At 44.8% G+C, this 21,186-nt stretch overlaps 1 long non-coding RNA gene across 1 annotated transcript in view; it reads right to left on the bottom strand.

Moving 5' to 3' along the window:
- Window positions 1-21,186, bottom strand: part of LOC116151773 (uncharacterized) — a 174,693-nt gene that overhangs the window by 53,051 nt on the left and 100,456 nt on the right. The window contains exons 5-8 of the long non-coding RNA XR_004135277.2: window positions 14,988-15,297; window positions 9,494-13,685; window positions 9,037-9,292; window positions 6,140-6,282 (exon numbers count right to left, since the gene is read on the bottom strand). This is a non-coding gene — a long non-coding RNA (uncharacterized LOC116151773). The remainder of the gene's footprint in view (window positions 1-6,139; window positions 6,283-9,036; window positions 9,293-9,493; window positions 13,686-14,987; window positions 15,298-21,186) is intronic.

The following is a 21,186-nucleotide window of genomic DNA, read 5'->3' as shown; positions in this document are numbered from 1 at the left end:
GCACTGAGATCAGCCAGGATGAACACTGTGGAGCAGGGAGGAGAGAATGTCCTACAAATATGAAGTGTATGTGTGGCACCGTGAATAAATCAGCTTGGTTGAGACATTGTTTTGGTTTGTTTCTTTGTGAAGTTCTAAATGTAGAAAATAATTTGGTTGTGTGAAAAACTTTAATGGAGGCTAATGCTTTTAGTTGAATAGCAAAAATAAATAAATAAATAAAAAATCACTGCCTGTTTTTTCAAGCTGAGACCAATGCATTTCAACACACTCGAACCTCACTTTTAACCTAAAGGGGTTGATTTTTAAGGACTATAACTTTCTTTTAAAGTCCTTTTTGGTCATAAGGAACAGAGAATGACTTGCCATTCCTATGTGAAGTAATTTAAGATCCAGCATAAAGCAGACTCTAGAGCTGGTCATAAGGTAAACAGAAAACGCAGGTGACCAGAAATTAGGGCACCAGCTGATGCTCTTATTCAGCAACTAATGCACTGTGTTACTTTGGGCAAGCGACATATCTCTGGATTTCAGCCTCCTCATCCATCAAACATATGAGGTTAAACCAAATGATCTCTCAGATCCCTTCCAGCTCCGAAATTCTGTCGTTCTCTGTAGGTGATTTAGCAAGACAAGCAGTTATCAAGGGACAGTCAAATCTGGTGCTGATTCAGCCTACGGGGCAAGAAGTGCTCCTGAGTTCTTAAGGGCAGAACATAGCACAGAGCCCTGGTTTCCCAAGTGATGCTCCGTGTATAACAGATCAGTGTAACTCGGGCGCTTCCGTGTGCGTGTGTGTGTGTCTGTGTGTGTGTGTGTGTATGTGTGTGTTGGGGTGAGGATAAACAATGAAAGTTCAGGTCTTATGACTATATTATATTCAGTCAGTCTGAAAGACTAGTGTATCTCTAAGTAGCACTTAGGATATTACAGGAGGTTGATTCACATTTTGCCTGCAAATTCTGTGGCCAAGCTCAGCAAATTTCCAAACCCAGAATGTCTTTAAAGGGAGCTCCTGGTGATAATGTCTTGGGATAAAGCACAGCATTGAAAACAGCCTAGACACATGAAAAAATGCTCAATATCACTAATTATCAGAGATGTGCAAATCAAAACTACAATGAGGAATTACCTCACACCAGTCAGAATGGCCATAATTTAAAAATCCACAAATGAGAAATGCTGGAGAGGCTGTGGAGAAAAGGGAACCCTTCTACACTGTTGGTGGGAATATACTTTGGTGCAGCCATTATGGGAAATAGTATGGAGATTCCTTAAAAAAAAAAAACCTGAAAAATAGACTTAACCTGTGATCCAGCAATCTCACTCCTGGGCATATTTCCAGAGAAAATATAATTCAAAAAGACACATGCACCCCAATGTTCACAGCAGCACTATTTACAATAGCCAAGACATGGAAACAACCCAAATGTCCATCAACAGATGACTGGATAAAGAAGATTTGGTATGTAGACACAATGGAATACTACTCAGCCATAAAAAGAATAAAATAATGCCATTTGCAGCAACATGGATCGACCTGGAGATTGTCATGCTAAGTGAAGTAAGTCAGACAGAGAAAGACATATCTTATGATATCACTTATATGTGGAATCTAAAAAAATGACACAAATGAACTTATTTACAAAACACAAACAGACTCACAGACATAGAAAAGAAACTATGGTTACCAAAGGGAAAAGGAGGGGGAGCGATTAGGAGTTTGGGATTAGAAGATACTAACTACTATGTACAAAATAGACAAACAACAAGGTCTTACTGTATACCACAGGGAACTGTATTCAATAGCTTACAATAACCTATAATGAAAAAAATGTGTATGTATAACTGAATCACTATGCTGTATATCAGAAACTAACACAACATTGTAAATTAACTGTACTTCAATTTTAAAAACCAAATAAATAAGTAAATGGTGGGGGGAGAGCCAGTAAGAATAAAAGGAAGCTACCTTGTCTTCTTTCAGTGATGATCAAAATTCAGACAAAAATCATTCAAACACATCATTTTAAAAAGTATTACTAAGGAATCTTTAATTTTTAAGGTATGATAATGATATTTTGGCTGTGTATATGTGTTTTTAAGGAGTCCTAATCTTTTAGAAATAGATACTGAAACATACATGATGGAATTATATCACGTCTGGGATTTGCCTCAAAACAAGCTGTAGAGGAGGTGTTAGTGTGGGTGGATACAGATGAAATACCACTGGCTGTGAACCGTGAGGCTGGGGTGCATTATAATATTCTCTCCACTGTGAAGTTTGAAGTTTGGGATTTACTATCTTTTTTAAAAAACAAGGCAAGAAATACCATCTTGGAAAGACTAATACAAGTTGTTCAACAGCTGGAAGAACTCTTCCTGGCACCACAAAAAAACATAGTTCCTAACATACAGAGTCTCTTAGGTGGGCGCTACTCAGCGCCAATCTCTGCCGAGAACAAGAGTCAGCAACAATTCCTCTCACACACATAATCATATCTAATCCCTGAAATGGTCTGGAAAGTGGGCATCACTGCCAGGTTTGTAGATCAGAAAATTGAGGTTCAGAGAGATTAAGTAAGCTTTCTTTAAGGAGCCAGAGCCAGTGAATGGAAAGCTAGAACAGAAAGCAAAGTCCACATTCCGTTGTTATTTCAACAATAAAAATAAGTGATTATAGTAAATAGAGCATGTTACATCTTACAATTTCCTGACAAGAACCAGAAAATGCCTCTAATGCTTAGTGCCTCTGGATGAGTAGGACCAAGTGATATTAAGACCAAAGCCTTATGCAAAGGTGTATTTGGCAAAGGATTCCTACTCAAACTACATTAAGAACTCCTACAAATCAACAACAAAAAGATCAACGGGCCAATGAAAAACAGGCAACAGATTTGAACAGACGCTTCAAAAATAGAGATAGACTTAAGGCCAAACAAGCATGTGGAAAGTGTTCGACAGCGTTAGTCATCAGGAAAAGGCAAATTAAACCCACTTCACACAGAAGAAAAGCAAAAGTAAAGACTGTAACACCAAATGCCGGTGAGGAGTTGGAATAACCAAAACTCCCACACACCGCTGGTGGGAGTATAAGGTGGTATGCCCGATTTGAAGAAATGTTAGAAAGGGAAATACACATTTACCCTATAACCCTACCATTCTACTCATAGGTATTTACCCAGCAGAAATTTAAAAAATATATATGGCCATGAAGAGAATTACAGAAGAATGTTTATAGCAGCTCTCCTCCACCCCAGACTGGAAACAATTCACATCTCCATTCACAGAAGAATGGAGGAATTGTGACATGTTCATTCAATGGAATACTTCTCAGCAGCAGCAAAGAACAAACTACTGATACCTGCAACAGTGTGGAAGATCCTTATGAACATCAAATGCATATGTGTGATTCCATTTATACAAAGTTCCAGAACAGGAAAAACTAAATTATAGTGACAGAAGACTACAAGTTATGGTGGGGAGAGGGAACAGTTGACAGGAAAAGGAGCATAAGGGAACTCTCTAGGAGACAGAAATGTTTTACATCCTGTTTTGAATGATATTTACATAACAGTTGCCCAAACACATTGAACTAAATACTAAAATCTGTGCATTTTATTGTATTAAATTATACCAAAAAACCCACAAACAAACAAAAAACAGAGCCTGGAGTGACTGGAGTGAATGGTAAATGAGAAAGAACACAGAAATAAACCCAAAGACTTATGGCCAATTAATCTTCAACAAAGGAGGCAAGAATATACAATGGAGAAAAGAGTCTCTTCAGCAAGTGGTGCTGGGAAACCTGGACAGCCATATGTAAATCAAATTAGAACACTCCCTCACCCCACACACAAAAATAAACTCAAAATGGCTTAAAGACTTAAACATAAGACAAGACACTATAAACCTCTAGAAGAAAACATAGGCATAACATTTTCTGACATAAATCTTAGCAATGTTCTCCTAGGGCAGTCTACCCAAGCAATAGAAATAAAAGCAAAAGTTAAAAAATGGGACCTAATAAACTTACAAGCTTTTGCATAGCAAAGGAAACTATAAATAAAATAAGACAACCGATGGAATGGGAGAAAATATTTGCAAAAGATGAGACTGACAAGGGCTTAATTTCCCTTACATATAAACAGCTCATACAACTTAATAACAAAAAAACAAACAACCCAATCCAAAAATGGGCAGAAGACCTAAACAAGCAATTCTCCAGTAAAGACATACAAATGGCCAATAGGCACATGAAAAAATGCTCAATATCACTAATAATCAGAGAAATACAAATCAAAACTACAATGAGGAATCACCTCACACCAGTCAGAATGGCCGTCATTCAAAAATCCACAAATGATAAAGGCTAGAGAGGGTGTGGAGAAAAAGGAACCCTCTTACACTGTTGGTGGGAATGTAGTTTGGTGCAGCCATTATGGAAAACAGTATGGAGAGTCTTCAAAAAATTAAAAATAGACTTACCACATGATCCAGAAGTCACACTTCTGGGCATATATCCAGATGGAACTCAAATTAAAAAAGATACATGCACCCCGATTTTCAGAGCAGCACTATTTATAATAGCCAAGACATGCAAGCAACCTAAATGTCCATTGACAGATGACTAGGAAGAGAAGTTGTGGTATATTTATACAATGGAATACTACTCAACCATAAAAAAGAATAAAATAATGCCATTTGCAGCAACATGGATGGACCTGGAGATCGTCTAAGTGAAATAAGTCAAAAAGAGAAAGAAAATACCATATGATAACACTTATATGTGGAATCTTTAAAAAAGGACACAAATGAACTTATTTACAAAACAGAAACACACTCACAGAAAACAAACTTACGGTTACCAGTGGGGAGAAAGGGTAGGAAGGGAAAAAATGGGAGTTCGAGATTTGCAGATACTAACTACTATATATAAAATAGATAAACAACAAGTTTCTACTGTACAGCACAGGCAACTATATTCAATGTCTTGTAGTAACCTATAATGAAAAAGAATATGAAAAGGAATATATATGTATATGTATGACTGAAACATTATGCTGTACACCAGAAATTGACACAGTGTTGTAAACTGACCATACTACAATAAAAAAATGAGAAAGGAGGAGGAGAAAAGAAAACTGTCTTACAATCACCACATATTCAACATTCTCTCATTCCATCTAGTCCTTTCTAGATGCCAGGCCCTGTGCCAGGCACTGGGGATACAGCAAAGAACAAAACCAACAGAAATTCCTGCCCTTACGGATCTTACAATCTGTTCCCAAACATTTCTTCTGAGACAGCCAAGACTTGTACATTGTGCACACATCTGTTCTGGGCTGTTTGTTGTTTGCATGTTTGCTTTCTTCTGTTTCCTTCGGGTGGATGGTAAAGAGTTGGCAGGGTTGGGGGTAATTTTCTGGTGGAGATGATTAGGGGACTGAGAACGTCTGAAGGATGCTTACTTGGTTCTCCAAGCTTGACAACTCATTTGCACATTCAGTCACCCACAGAGCTACAGAGAACCAGATATAGAGAACCAACTGTACAAAAACTAGGCTCCACAGATTTAAAAAGTAAATAAGCCGGGTTCCCCACCCCAAAGATATTCACAGCTTAGTTTTCCCTCATGAGAGAAAGAGCCATAAAAATACATGATTACAACTCGATGTGATCTGCCGACAACACGGTGCACAAAAAGCAGACCCCAAAGATGGGAGCAGTTAACTCTGCTGGGGAAAACTGAAGGGACCTCTTCCCAGAGGAGGTTTGGGAGCATGGGTTTTGAAGAAGAAGGAAAAGTTTTGCTGCAGGGTGAGGGGAGAGCAGGTGCAGAATAACAACAGGGGTGCGGCTGCATTAAGATTAAAGTGCCGTGGTGGTTCCATGTGGCCAAGGCAATCGTTCTCCATCCTGCTGCGTATGAAGATCACCTGGAGAGCTTTTAACACTACAGATTCCTTGACCCGACCACCAGCTTGATTAAATCAGAATCTTTAGGGCTGGAGTGGAGCCTGCATGAAATTTTAAAATTAAAATTTCAAAGCTCTCCAGGTGATTATAAGGTACAGCCAGGATTGGGAAGTATTAGGCTAGAACAGTACTTCTCAAATGTTAATGTCCTATGAGTTACCTGAATCAGTAGGGCTGGTGTGTGCCTGGGAACCTGTGCTTCTGACTAGCCCCCAGATGCTGCTGCTGCCGGCCCACAGAACAATCGAGCACGTGGCTGGAACAGTAGTTTTCAGAGTATGGTGCCCATACGCTCAGCATCACCTGGGAACACGGAAAAAATAACAAAATTTCAGGACCCACCCCAGATATGCTGAATTAGAAACTCCAGGATGGGGATCCAAAAATCTGTGTTTTCAAGCCCGCTAGACAATTCTGATGCACCTTCATTCAAGTCACAATACTGTTGGAAAACCACTGGGCTAGGGCATTAAAAGATTGGGTAATGGTGTTGAAAAATACTAGAAATGTACATGGGGGACATGGTTATAAAGAAGCTGGTAATATAACGACTTAGAACTTTATCCCATAGGCAACGGGAAGCCCTTGGACAGTGTTAAGAAGGGGAGTAATCTAACTCCAAGTTATGTTTTGAGAAAGCTCTCTCAGGTAAACATGTACCTTTGAGGCACCTCCTAACCACAGTATAAAGTGTCCCCGTTGCCTTGATGCCACTGATGGTCCTTTCCACACACCTACCCAGAGGCTCGGACCCTTACAGAAAGCCCAGTGTTGCGTGAAGGGTCTTGATCCTGCCTGCTGCTTGCAAATTTCTGCGTAGCCCGACTTCCTGGTGTCTGACCTACCACTTGTCCAGGCATTCTCCGTCTCTCCTGAGCCCCTTTTGATGATTACTGCCTCTGGCTGTTGGTCCCCTTTGCCTTGACTTCTCCTGGGGCCATCGCCTCTTGGGTCTTCCCTCCTTGAGGTTAAGCGCTGCCTGCCAGCACCACCCCCACTCCCATGCCACACCCTCCTCCCACCCCAAGCAGAGTGCAGTGCCTGGGCCCCGGGCTTGTCTGGGAGGAGGAGCTAGACAGAAATAGCTGAGAGCCAGAGGCTGTGAGTCCGGCTGGCAGTGACTTGCCAGGTGACCACGGCCAAGTCACTTACTTCTAGGCTTCAGTTATCTCATTTATTTAATCCAGCTTCAGGAACTGGATTAAACAATCATTGAAGAGACTCAATATAGAGCTCTATAATTCCAATGAAAGCATTTGCTGGGCAGGATTACTGTACTGAAAATATATTGTACAACCGAAAGCCTCTTTTCCTGGATCTAAAAGAAGTTTATTTTTAAAAAAATATAGAATCTATCTTTAAAAGCTCAATATTAATGTATAGAAGGATAAAACTTTTGAAACATGAACTGATGGTTTGCCACCAGATTCCTCCCCTTTCTCTCACCCTTCTCTCCTGTTTCAGTAGGTGGACCATCCTGTGCTTATTGCCATGGGACAGAAGCGAAACATCCAAAAGCAGAAGAAAGGGCATCATCCCTGCTGTGGTTTCCATGAGTCTAAGACTTTAGGGCAGAGGCTGCAAAGTGGTGGCCCTTGGGGCAAAGCTGGGCCACAGATTTTGTTTGTTTGTTTGATGTACAGTGATTTTTTTTTCCAAAATAAATTTCCAACATTGAAAAATCAGGAAAGTTTGCATAAAGTAAAAATTTCCAAAAATTCTTCTTGAAAAACAGATTGGAGGATTTCACAACTTTGGACCTCAAAGAGAGGTCCAAGGCACCCTTTGTCCTGGATCAAAGTGTCCTGGAAAGAAGCAAGACCCCAGAGCCTTACCCCGAGTAAGCCAAGCCATGCACGGCCCCAGGGATTCCTTGTGAAGATTGCAGGGAGGTCTGCCAGGGCCAGAACCAGAAGATAGACAGCTCAGGGGTGACATGGGTGGTCCCATGGCAAGGACTCAGTGGGATGAAGAGTGCATCTCAGCAGATGACTTTGTGGACAAATGACACAGAAGACAGATGCTGCCTATCACACCCAACTCTTTGGTCCTAGTTAGGCACCTCGGTCCTAGGTAAGCACCCCCAGAATTGAGACACAATCCCCTGGGGCAGAGAGAGAAATAGAAAATCTCAAACACGGAGATTAAGTCTCTGACACAAGATGGAATAGGGACTCAAAATAGAAATTAATCTCCATTTTAGAAAAGTAAAAGAAATGTGTGTTTTCTGGATGCCTCAGTTTGGGACTTAGATATGTACCCATTAAAAAAAAAGCGAAGGATTTAACTCATACAATTGTTTTCTATGTGCACACATCCTTTTAAAAATGAGTGGGAGGGTATAGCTCAGTGGTAGAGCGCATGCCTAGCATGCACGAGGTCCTGGGTTCAATCCCCGGTACTTCCATTAAATAAATAAATAAACCTAATTACTACCCCCCCAAAAAAACCCCCCACAAAACAAATTAAAATAACATCAGGTGTTGGGGAGAAGGGTGGTAAGACAGAATAACAACTATGGTTGAATCTTCCAGAATGAGATAAAAAGTGGTTCATTCTGGAACAGTTTGGGGATCGATTTGATCCTTACACCTTGATCTTGACGTACTGGGGGTCATGGACTCCTCTGAGAAGCAAATAAAAGAGAGAGACTTCTGTGCTCCCCCAAAATGTACACAGACACAAAATCTGTGTGAATCCAGAGGTTTCAGAACTCATCCCCTTTGGAAACCCATCCATGGACCCCAGGATAAGAAATCTTCCCCACAGGGGCTGCCTCCACCTGCCACCTTCCTGTCCCCATTTTCTTCTAGGTAATTTCAGTGAAAAAAAGAAAATCCTCAGCTTACTCGTAGTACAGAGAAAACTGCCACCCACCGTCTGTCACACTGGCACCCTCGCCATCTGCAGCCTTCCAAGCCCTGGCCCGTTCCCACCCCCCGGGGAGCCCGCCTGCGTGGGCCTCTTCCTGCAGGTCTGCTGCGTTCTGAACTCGGCCCCAACACTCTCGCTGGGACGCATGTTATAAATAGAAGGGGCGAGGCCCTGAGTGCTCACCTCACTTCTTGCAGAAGACGCTTAGATGTTCTGCCTGTTGGGAGACTCACTCTGAACACAAAAGTATCCTGGGCAAGAGATGCTCAGCCAGACAGGATGCAGAGTCGTGTGGCTGAAGGTGGGGCAGACAGCACACCCTGTCAACTGGAAGCCACAGCACACGGTTCAGCCCATTCGACAAGAGCAGGTGTCCGTCCAGCCACCGACCGCATTGATGGAGCTTTTCCGTGGGGAGAACTGCTTTGGCTTGATGGCACTGTGGAGAAAAGCAATGGAGGCTGGCGACTTGAGTCTGGAGGACCCACTCACCCATCACATGTACAAGGGGCACTACGTATGTCAGGCACTGGGCCAGGCTCTCTGAGTCCCAGGCCCGCCCAACACCTCCCTGCCTTCCCGAAGCCCCTGTCCTTCTGCAAGATGGTGGGACTAGACAGTGCTCATGCCATGTACTTACTCCGTGTGGTCAAGGGCACTCCTGGCTCCAGTGATCTCCTGTGAGGCCTTCAGCACGTTGCTTCCTTCTCCGGAGCCTCATTTTTCTCAGTTGTAACATGAGGGTGTTGGACGTGAAGATCCAGCAGGTTCTCTTCCAGGTGGTAAAAACTCCCTGGTTCCTTTGGCCTACATACAAAGCTTTTGTGGGAAATTTTATTGTGATCTTCAAGCCACTAGATGGCGATTGCTCTTAGTTTAGGAGGAATGCTGACTTAGAAGGATTATTGGTTTGAAAAAAAAGAAAGAAAGAAAGAAAAATCATCCCCAAAAGTGGGTTGCTTAAAGCAGCGAGGATTTATGTAGAGTTAAGTGGATGAAATCGAAATGCAAAGCATCTCACAGCGTCTGCTTCCCAGATGATAAAATGCTCCTAAACAGCTATCAGGCCACCCTATCTCTAAGTCATCTGCGCTGATTCAGCAGGCGCTGTCTCCTGGTGGTGGTTTGGGAGCAGGCAGCAGGAGCCTCTGCACTGAGGTCAGGAGACCGTCTTCTTGTCCCAGCTCCTCCTCCACGAGGCTGTGGGACTTGGTGAGTCACTCGTCTTCCCTCCGCTTCAACTTCTGCATCTTTAAAATGGGGTTCCACCGTGCTCTGCGAATTAGCCCTGGCTCTAGCACTCTATGATTCTCTGGATAAGATTGCCAAGTGCCAGTAAATAAAGACTTCCGGCACTGAATTTGGAGAATTCCAATACTGTCGACTGCTAGGACAAGAGAAAGTAGACTTAGTGCCACATACACATTTACAACACTGCATGCTATTGCCATTACTATCTGCCTTTTGCCAAAGGAGCCTTTGCCAAATGAAAGGAAAACATCCCTTTAAACAAGTGCAACCTGTTAGGCACACAAACTATCTCACTCCATGACCCGAACTGGACTCAGGCAAACAGCTGGGGTTCCAGTACAGAGTCTTCCAGCTCCTTTCCCAGGTTCCTCTCTGCTGTTATTCCACACTGGCTTTACTTCCCCCCACTTCCTTTCCTCTGGGTGTATCAGACTTCACTCTGGTTAGAGGAGGAACCCATGGCTCTCAGAACAGAAAATACCCCTTGCTAGAGCCCATGGCCATAAGAGAGCTAGCACCCCCATCTAAAGCTGTTTCTCAAAGTGGGGTCTGTTGACTAGTGTATCAGAATCAATTATGCTAAAAATGCAGACTCTTATCTCTAGGGGGCAGCCTGCAATATGCATTTTCACAAGCATTCCAGCTGAGACCAAAGTTTCAGTCCCACTGCCTCCACACAAGACCCCTTACCATGGTCAAGGCTACTTCAGTTACAGGCAAGTTAGTGGAATTCTGGGCACTGAAACCTAATGATTTGAGAAGGTATACATGGCATTTGTTAAAACAGGAAAAAAATGTCAAAGAGAGAGGTTCACAGTAGATCATACGGGGTCTCTCTGAGTCGCAGTGTTTCTGTGGAAGCCAGACCTGCTCATCATCTTTAAAGGTGGAAAATTTTACATTTTCCTTCCCAAATTCATCAGAATCAGGGACAGCAACTTACTCTAATTAGCCATCTCATGAGACTGGTAAATAAAGTGGAATATTATTTCGTTAATTACAAGGAAAGATAAAACTGCTAAGCAAACTGGAATATTTAAGTCAGCATGCTGGGGAGTTGCTCTTTTTTAGAAAAGTCTACACAGGAAGGCAAATTACCATTAGCAGGTGGTTTGATGAGCATGGACTGAGAGCACGGGAATTAGGTAATGTTAACGCCTTGAGATGTGGGGACCAGCAACACAACCTCCACCAGAGGGACGGAGGTGAGAACAGACGTGCCTCTTAACTAAGCACCTACTATGGACCAGACACGCTCCCTATTTTCATTCTTGCAGGAATATACTTGACAAAGGGACAAGAATCTTCTTGCCAGCTGGTCTGAGCACCCTGTGTGTGGAGACCCAGTGATAAATCCTTGCTCATTTTCTTTCTTCTGCTATTTTTTTTTTGGTAGATCCTGGTGGCCGATACACATGTGTCAATTCCATCTTTATTCTGTCCAGTTATAAAACAATTGAACACAGTTCTTGAGAAGCACCTTAGTTCTACTGACTAACAAAATTTCTTAGGTTAACTTGCTCTGCAAATGGGATTCTAATCCATTGCCCGAAATTGCTCTTTCAACCTAATCTGTATGCTTGCTAAATACGTAGTTAGCAAAATGAGGCATAACAAATGAAATATTTGTGTTCCTACTGAACTATGCTCAAATTATACACCTGCTTAATTCTTAACATCGCTTCCAAAAGCACAACGGAAGCAGCCTTAGATGGAGTGGAGGCGACCCACACCTTATTTACACACAACGCCCATCTAAACGGTGCCTACCTAACTAGCTTTCAGGCTCGGCTCCAATCTAGGTCACAATGGTGTGCACAGCCTCCCTGACATCCTCCATCATCCCATGGGTCCACTTTGTTACCATTAGTCCCTTGTCATGTGGGCTCTGTCGATGTGATCTGTCCTCTTGAGGTTTATATAACCTATCATTTTTCTTATAACCAACTTAAATTTAGGGGAAAGACAAAGCCAGAGAAAGCAGATTATTGAAGTCCTGCTTATCCCTATAACAGGTGCTGGTTGGAAGAGAAAACACTGGTTTCCTTCCCAAGATTATACATTTAAAATACAAATGAAATAGTAATAATACACATATACATATAAAATGGTCAACGCTAAGAGTTAGAGAAATCATTACAGAAAATTATACTCTACAAAGTTAGAGAAATAATACTCTTAAAACCTGGTACACATTTTCCTATGTCAGTGAAAAGAGAACTAGATTATCATAGGGAAGAGAGCCAAGGGCAAAGCTAACACAAAGTAACAAACAACTCACCAGACATTCATGTTTTCATTTGTGATGCACTTTTAAATTTCACAGAACAATGTGGAAACAGAGGTAAAGTGTTTTGGAAAACATATTTTAGTGCAGGCATTCTCTGATCACACTTTGTCTTTCCAGCCCGCCTTTCCAGCCCTTTCTGACCCTACCTGTTCTTTGACTTCACAAGATCTTCATCAACTTGAGTATTTTATCTCAGTTTTTTGCTTCGCTTCAGTCCTTTCCTGCTCTATCTTTTCCCCTTCTGCCCAGATCCCACAATCCATCCCTTCACCTACTTTCTACCTAGAAAACCCAGACTCCTCATCCTTTTGTCCTGCTATTACCCCCATCTTATAAATTCCCAACCCTGAATTAACCCAAATTGATCTGTCTTTTCCAGCTCTGTATGCTCGCAGCCAAGCATTAAGAGAAAGAAACACAGTGGGGTGGAATGGGGCTACTAGACATTTAGGATTTCCAGTCTCAACTGGACCTCCAGTGCTTCTAGCCAACCTTGCCAGTTTCGTTAGTCGGTTTCCTTTTTCCCCTCTTCTCCAGGGTAGCTTCAAACTTTTGTCACTTTTCTCATGCTCCCCAGCCCACCTCAAGTAGCCTCAGTTTCTTTAACAGATAAAATTGAGATGACCAGGCATGAGCTCCCTCACTTCCCTGCCCTCCACTCACAAATATATCCTTCCTTCCCTGGTGTCTTGGAGGATGGTTGCTTCAAGATCAGAATCACCAAAGTGCTCTTGAATTTACTCTTCCCTATTTCCAACCAGAAATTTGTCCTATGAATGATTCGTTGTTCTCCTGTTTCTTCAGCTTTTCCCTACTACTGGTTTCTTCTCATTATCACTTAATCATGTTCAAGTGTCTTCAAACCTAAAAACAATAAACAAAACTCCCACCATCCTGCAGTCTCCTCGAGCTATCTCTCTGTTATTGTCTTTATTTCTTTTTATCCAGACTTCTGGAGTCATCTCCATTCAGCTTTGCCACTTCTGGCTGTCCATCCAATCTTCCAACAAATATGATTTGGCTTCTGCCATTGCAGATCCACAGAAACCGCTTATCCGAAAGCTGTCAATGACCTCCTCATTGTTAAAGCCAGTGGGCAGTTGGTTCTTTCTTACTTGACTGCCCTGAGATATTTGACATCATTGTCTGTTTCCTTTTGAAACCCCCTCCTGTATCTTCCTGCAGGTGTGTAGGCTGTAGGTATTCTGACGACTTGCAAATCGTGTCTCCAGCCCAAGCCTCCCCTTGGAGCTTCAGACCCTCATCTCAAGCTGCACACCAAATTCTCCACCTGGATCAAAACACAACATATCCAAAATGGCTCTCATTTGTTTCTCTCAGAAGCTCTTCCTTCTGTGTGCCCCAGTTGCCAAGTCAGAAGCCTGGGAGTCATCCGTAATTCTCCCCCCAACCCTTGCCCTTATAGCCGCTGGTTGCCAAGTTCTTTCTACTCTACTGCTTAGTAAGAAGGCCACCTTTCTGACCTAACTATTAAAAGAATCAACTGACTATTCTCTTTCTTCCCATCTCACTTTAGAGAAATCTCATGTGGAAATTAGAATTCTGTGGTTTTCTTACCCTGCTCTTCATAAAGAACTTCCATTCACCAGATGAAAACATTGGCCTTGGGAAGAGTGAACCCAGCTGCAGTGAAGGGTGCCAGGTGTCAAGCTGATTTCTCTTTTCAATATTTGTGTTGAACAAATGAGATTTTTTTCCCAACTATAATCGTATTGAATTATGTATCTGTGAGCTGCTTTAAGCAGAGAAGTAAAAGAAATAAATGTGTAAATAAATGTTCTGGGGAAGATTGGGCCATGAAAATCACAAAGTTATTTAGAGGGACTATGCCAGATCCTTCTAATAAGAGTGAATCTCATCAGTTCCCTCTGAACTGGAGAAGCTTTGGGTTCTAAACCACAAAGTCCCATCTTTGTGCTCTGAGTGAGATGTGAAGATAAACCAGAGGACAGGAGTGTGCCTGCCACCCCCTCATCCATCCTTCCGGCACATATGGGCGGATGATCGTCCCACCACCCACAGCCCAACTCTAGGTCACCATGATGCATTTTCCAGGATCCATCTGGAAGGCATTTTTGGAAGAAAAAGGCCTATAGGACTACAATATTTATAAAACATTTTGTGTTTATCAAACTCAAATTTTTACACCAGAAAAAATTTTTAAAAAGCAAAAATGAACTAAATACCACCCAAGATTCCTTTCAGCTCAAAATTCTACTAATGCTATATGCCAACTATATCTCAATTTAAAAACATTAAAAGTCTGTAAGATTAAAGTTGGGGAAAATTCTATGATCTCTTTAGGTCTCTGGTGACAGTCGGGGTAGAGGTTATTGCAGATGCTTTAAGAATCTAGTGGAAGATATTGATTCTCTTTTCTGGAAAAGGCTTATACAGACATAAAACTTTGTGTGCAAGTTCAGAGGTTTCATGCATCCTAGTTTAAGACCTCCCGTCTGTATCTGGGCACTGACTAGGCATGAACTTGAATATGACTGAAACTTTTCTTGGTAATCAGATCAACAAAAGACTCCCACCAAGGACCCCCTTGGGATCAGCCAGATTCTCAAACCTGTTCCTCTTCCAGTTCCCGAGGACCTTGCCGTGGACTCTCTGGGGTGCCCAGCTCTCAGCTCAACGAGAAGACCGTCCTTCGCTAAGCCACCGCGGCTCGGACAAACACCTTTGGAGTACTTGGTCCTTCTCCTATTTCCAGGTCCGCGGCTGTGGGACCAGTACACCAGGAAGGACAGGCCAGAGTCTAGCTCTCCGGGGGGCTTTCCCCTCCAAGTGGACCCTGAGGGTGTTCAAGTGACCCGAGGTTTAGAAGCTGGGTCCGAAGTGGGGTGGAGGAGGGTAGGATGGTTCCAGCTGCTCCTTTCCTGGAGAGACAAGAAAACATAGGTCTGGCTTAGTCAGAGGTTTCGGTCAGGGATGGGGGCCCAGAGAAGGGGAGAATTGGGGCCATTAAGACAAAGCTTCTAAGTGTCTTGGAGGTGCTGGCAGTGGGGCTGAGCAGGACATCAAAACTGGACTAGCTCCAGTACTGGCGGGTAGCACCGGCGTTAACAAGCTTCTCACACAGGTTCTCCGTGCTCAGATCACTCCACCTCTCTGAAAACATGGGGAGTGTTTGGGGCGCATTATTTTCCCAGCCTTATTACCACCGTTGCTGTGTGGGCTCCAATCTCTCTGTTACTGATACCCACCCAGCTTCCCACATCTTTCACTTTCTGGGAACTTCCCTCTACGTGATTTCCTAATGGCTGTTTCTTACTACTTGTTTTCCCTACAATCTGAGAGTTTTTTTTCAAGAATTCCAATAAACAGCCAAAACTTCTGATTCCCTTCTAATCTCAAGCCATGAGAAAATATTTCGTATGCCACACAACTAGATAAACATAAGTTGCAATTTCCCCAGTTGATGAGAAAGTTCAATTTTGTTTCACGTTATTTCTGCAGAATCACAGAAAACAAAATGTTGGCTGAATTCCAAGGGGGAGAAATAAGAATTTCAGCAGTTTTGCTCAATTCCATTACATCATCACTTCCCATATTCACCAGTTGTCATGCCATATTGCAAAATGTCACCACCAATTTCCCTGTTTTAAATACTATGGGCCAAAGAGAATTTTGTTGAGTGCCTGGAGAGAAAGCGGAGGAGAAACTTGTACAAGAGGAGTGTCACATACATTGTGTGTGCTTGCCTCCTGCAAATTCTGATAGGTGCAGAGAAAAGATTTTGACAGTGTTTTTGTTCATAATGTTTATTATTTTTTTTAAAGAACGAAACTGCCAGCTTCAGTCTGCATCCTTGAGCTACCACAGTGTGTTCAGTGCATTGCGTAGAACACAAACTCATGAACTAGACACTTCCTGTGGGTCTCAAGAGTGGGGCCCATCTGCCTGGGACTCCCCGCCACACACACACACACACACACACACACACACACACACACACACACACACACACACACACACACACTCCTTCACTGGCACGTTTCAGGAAATTCTTTTTTTTTTTTTTTTTTTTAACCAGATTGGACAAGTGGTTATAAGCCCAGTGAGAGTAGAGAAGAGACTCCACAACTGAGGACGTGGGACCAACCTGTTGGTGAAAAGAGGAGGAACACTGGGGCGACGAGCAAGCATGAGTTTCAAAGGCAGCTCGGTCATTCTCTTCCAGCCCCAACCTCCAGGGCACCACGGAAGTGGAAGCAGCCCCAGCCCCAGCCTAAAGGAAGACTGAACCACTACTCATGTATGAGGTGGCCGGGGAGCACAGAAGGCCTGGACTGGGCTCCCAACTCCAACAGCTGCTACCTGCTTGATCTCACAGAGTTCAAATAAACTGGCATCTTGTTGCCCCAGTTTCCTCACTGGTAAAAGGGAGATTAATAATGAACAATACTATCATACCTGAGGAATAAACAGGATGCGTGAGAAACAAATGAGTCGTTACGTGAGCAGCTCCTTGTGCCCAGCACACAGTACGCAGTAGAAAAGTACTTGCTGTCACTGCCTCGTGTGTTTAAACTATTTATTGGGACAGGATAATTTTTTGAATTACAACCTCTGTCTTTTAGCAACCCTGAGAGACAGAGATTGTAATCCTAATCTGTGACTCCTTCCCCTTTCACTCACTGGCCACCACTGCCAAGGGGGAGGTTGGCGTTGGCCATGATCCCCTAGGAAGGACACTTGCAGAACACTTGATGCCTGAGGTTAGAAGAAAGAGTTAAAAGGGCAGCAAGCGAGAAGAGGCTGGTGATGGTCTCTGAGGCCGGTCCTTCGGCTCTGAGAAGACTCCCACTCCCACAAGACTTGCTCTAAATGAAGAAATAGTAGAATCCCCAAACAAGAGTGGAGACCAGAGAGGAGGAGAGGTCTCTGCCCTGCGTCCCAACTGGCCTTGAGTGGCGTGAGCCTCACAGAACGCCCTGCCCCACCACGGTGTGGCAGGAGCTGGGCAGAGGTGGTTGCAGGTGAAGTTGAAGCAGAGAAAACCTAAGATACTACCCCCACTGGGGTAGCCACTTTTCAGAAAATTGTGGGAGCAATAACCCTTCCCTGTGGCCGAGAGGAGGGTGGGGAAATCTCACCGGGGAAAAGGGAAGCCAACCCAAAGGGTATTACAGTCCTGATTCAGGGACGGCACAGCGGAAGCAGAGAGGATCACGTGGCTGGAGGCCAGTTAGGAGCCTGGTGCTTCAGTAGACGCCAGTGCAGCAGGACAGCCGTGCCTGAGCACAAGAAGTTGTGTAAATCTCAGTGGACACCAGTGTGGAAAGTGCCAACAACCAGGGGCCTGACCCTTTTGCCCCCGACGCTCAGAGGCTACCTGTGTAAGGCCCCTGGATCTTAGATGCCAAGTCTGGGTTTAGGGATGGGATCAGGGGGGACAAAATCCTAGATTAACTCAAGTAAAAACCTGAAATGAACTCCTTTACCTGAATGTAATCAAGATTAAATCCTCTGCCAGGAAGCAAGCTGGGGTTTGAAATAGAGAATAACTTGAGTCAGAAAAACAAAGAGTATAGGGACTGAAAGTTCATGCTTGCTAATGTATCAGAGAGTGGAAATGGCCAGGACTCCTGTTCAAGAGGACCCCGAGTGACCAAGCCCCACAGCACAAGGTGACACCGGGAATTCGTAGGCAGTTTGGGGTATTGCCACTTTTTAAATCTTTTGTTTGTTTGTTTGTTTTTGTTTTGGGGGTAATTAAGTTTGTTTGTCTGTTTGTTTGTTTAGTGGAGGTACTGGGGATTGAACCCAGGACCTCATACATGCTAAACACGCTCTCTACCACTGAGCTATACGCTCCCCCCTGAATTACTCCTTTCTGAAGGAAGGAAGCAGTCCTCTGGGTTCACAGCCTGCTAGAAATGGTAGCAAAATAACAAATATTAAGACATGATAACAGTAACAGAGGAAGTAAGTGTACGCTATTTATATTAAATTAAGGAGTGACTATGTGGGACCCTCTCCAACTAAGGAAGAAGGCAGACAGCCTGGTAGATGGAGCCCTGGATCTGGGTCAGAGTCCCAGCTTCCAGTCGCAGCCCACCTCTCCCTTAGCCGTGTAACCTTGGGCGAGCAGGGTAGCCCCGCAGAACCTCGAGTTCCTCATCTAAAAGGGTCTCCCTGATTAGCGTTACAGGACAGTGAATGTGGAAACTACGCTCACAGAGCCAGATCCCAGGGAGATGCTGAGTGAGTATCTGCTGAAGAAAAAAGCCCTTCTTCTCCTTTACTACCAAATCTGGACCAGTTCTTCCCCTGTTTGCAGTCCTGCTTAAGAAACACACTTCATCCCTGGCTGGGGTCTTGCCCTGAGTGGATGGATGACCAGAACCACGATGCTGCCCCACATGAATTCAAGTGTTATTTGTTCTTCAGATTCTGACAGCCCTGCTGGCTGGCTGCCCTATCCCTCACCGACCCCATCCCCCAAAACCATCAAACCCCCCCCCCACACACACACACATTTCTCCTCACGTGGCAGTGAGGTACCCACATGCCAGGGGTGATGCTTCTCCTGTGTGGCTGGGGCAGCTGCGTGTGTCTCGTCTCAGAGATATTTTATAACCAAGGTGGGAGAGGCCAGCTAAAATAAACAGAGGGATGTGGCTTTATAATTAAACCAGAGCAAAATCATGCAGCCAGATCCCATTGCCCGATTTAAGTGGTGTTCAGGCCCGGGTGCTGACAGGGCTCTTTTCTTGGAAGAGACGGAGATGAACTCCACCCCCCATAATAAAAGGAACAGAACCTTGGGAAGGAGATAGCGCTTTGAAAAGCGTGACCCTTTAAAAACTTCCTGGGGCTGTTGGAAAGGAAAAAGGGGTGCCCAGGGGGGACAGAGATGGAGAGGGCCCTAGAGACCTGCCCGGCGGGAGGCCCATGTGCCTCCTTGACAGCTTGATGTATTTCAGGGCCAGAAACTGCTGACCGCACCTTCCTAAGTTAGCACATTCTGTCGGCTGCCTTGTTGTGGGCGTTGAGTTATCCCTTCCCAGCTCCCTGCCTGTGTTCACTTTTCTCCCTTTAACACACTTCTGTCTGGATCCATGTTCTTAATGATGAAGTCAGAACGTCCTGTTGTCAGGCCTTCCAGAAGGGGAGAAAAGCCCAACTGACTGTAAAGAAGCAGCAAAGGCAGCTGGAATTACACCAGGAGGGAGGGATAAATTCAAGCTTCACTCCATGAAACCTGGAAACTCCGTCAGCTTTTCCAGTTTCTCTCCAGCCTCCATATCCCCAAGGACCTCAGTGTCCCTAAAGGGAGCCGTTCATGTGCACAAGCTAATGAGGCCCTTCAGTCACCGGAGCGGGAGAGGAGCAGCGCCGAGTCCGTTCCTGCACACGTGGTCATCAGCCGTGGAGACACCTGGTCCCTGCACCTGCCCCCCCCTCCCCCGGCTCCAGGCAGACCGGCACTGGTTCCTCCATCCAGGGCTGCCAAAGATTTCTGCTTGAAGAGGCACCATGAGGAGTCAGAAGACTGCTTTGGTGGGTCCCAGCCACAGCCACCAGCCGGGACTGCTGCTTCCCCACCCAGGAGACACTATCACAGTTTCATCCTTGACAGCAGCTTCTGGGGAGGTCTTCCTGAAAGTGAAAAGGAGGTTTTCATGAAAGCCAAGGTAAAGACGCTAATAGGGGTCCACCGTTTATTTCCGAAATAAGAAGTTATTCCCGGGTTATTGCAGGAGAGACACATGCCTGGCATTGTCAACCCCCAAATTTCAACATGGACTCACCTTCCCAGACTAAACTCACCCAACTGCTACCCACATTTCCTCTGGTGGAAGCTACATGGTGACCGAGGTAGCGCAATCCTGCGCACAGAGAAGAAGCTGGGTAGCAGCTGCCCATCTTCTGTGGAACCTCCTTCCGCAGGGAGGGCTGCGTGGCCCAGCCTCGGCAGATTCCTCTCGTGATGGCCCCAGACCATCTCTGTTGCACAGAACATGCACCGTGAGTCCTGGTCAATACTTTGTGAGTCCTGGGAGTCAAGGCGTCCGCCCAGTGACGCCATGATTTCAGAGTGACTGTCTCACAACTCTGGGTAGGGCAGGGGGACTTACAAAAAGAACACAGCTTTGCTCTCTACCAGAGCATCGTGCACTGTTATAGATGTTGCTATGAATTAATCAGTGGGTGCTCAGGGCTCTTGTCCAGCCTCTGTGAGCTGGAGAGCGAGAGCTCCTCCCCGAGGAGGCGTCCATCTTTGGCTGCAGGTCAGCCCTGGACCAGCGTCGATGCTCCCAGGTAGCACGTGCCTCCCTGAGGGTGAGTACTGATGTGACCAGCCCACCTTCGTAGTGAGGCCCAGCTCTTCTGCTCTCCTTATTTCCAAATCACAGCACAGGCTTAAAAACAGCCACCAAAGAAAGGGGTTTAGACTACACAGCACACGTGGGTATGCACACACGGTTGATGGCACGAGAAACTGTGGTCCTGCTGGGCTGTTGCAGCCACACTCTTGGCCCCAAGGAGGGAGGGCGACTTTCTGGGCTTTGCCAGCGAGGCGCTTAGGCACCCAGCCCTCCAACCTGCCAGAACTCTGCCAACCGCTGCAGCGGGTCTTTCCAAGAAAAATGCTTGCCTCTTCCTCCTCCTTGGGGTGTTCCGCCCACTTGCTTCCCCAAGGTCAGCTGGCATAGAGCACACCCTCTGTCTCAGAGGGTATGTGTCCCCCCTAGAGTGCCCAGTGTCTTCTCCCCACACAGCACCTCCCCTCTGGAGCTGAGGGAAAAGCCCCCTCT

Source organism: Camelus dromedarius, chromosome 10, assembly GCF_036321535.1.
Source record: "Camelus dromedarius isolate mCamDro1 chromosome 10, mCamDro1.pat, whole genome shotgun sequence".
NCBI classification, from domain to species: Eukaryota; Metazoa; Chordata; class Mammalia; order Artiodactyla; family Camelidae; genus Camelus; species Camelus dromedarius.
This window is presented reverse-complemented; position numbering and strand designations above follow the sequence as displayed.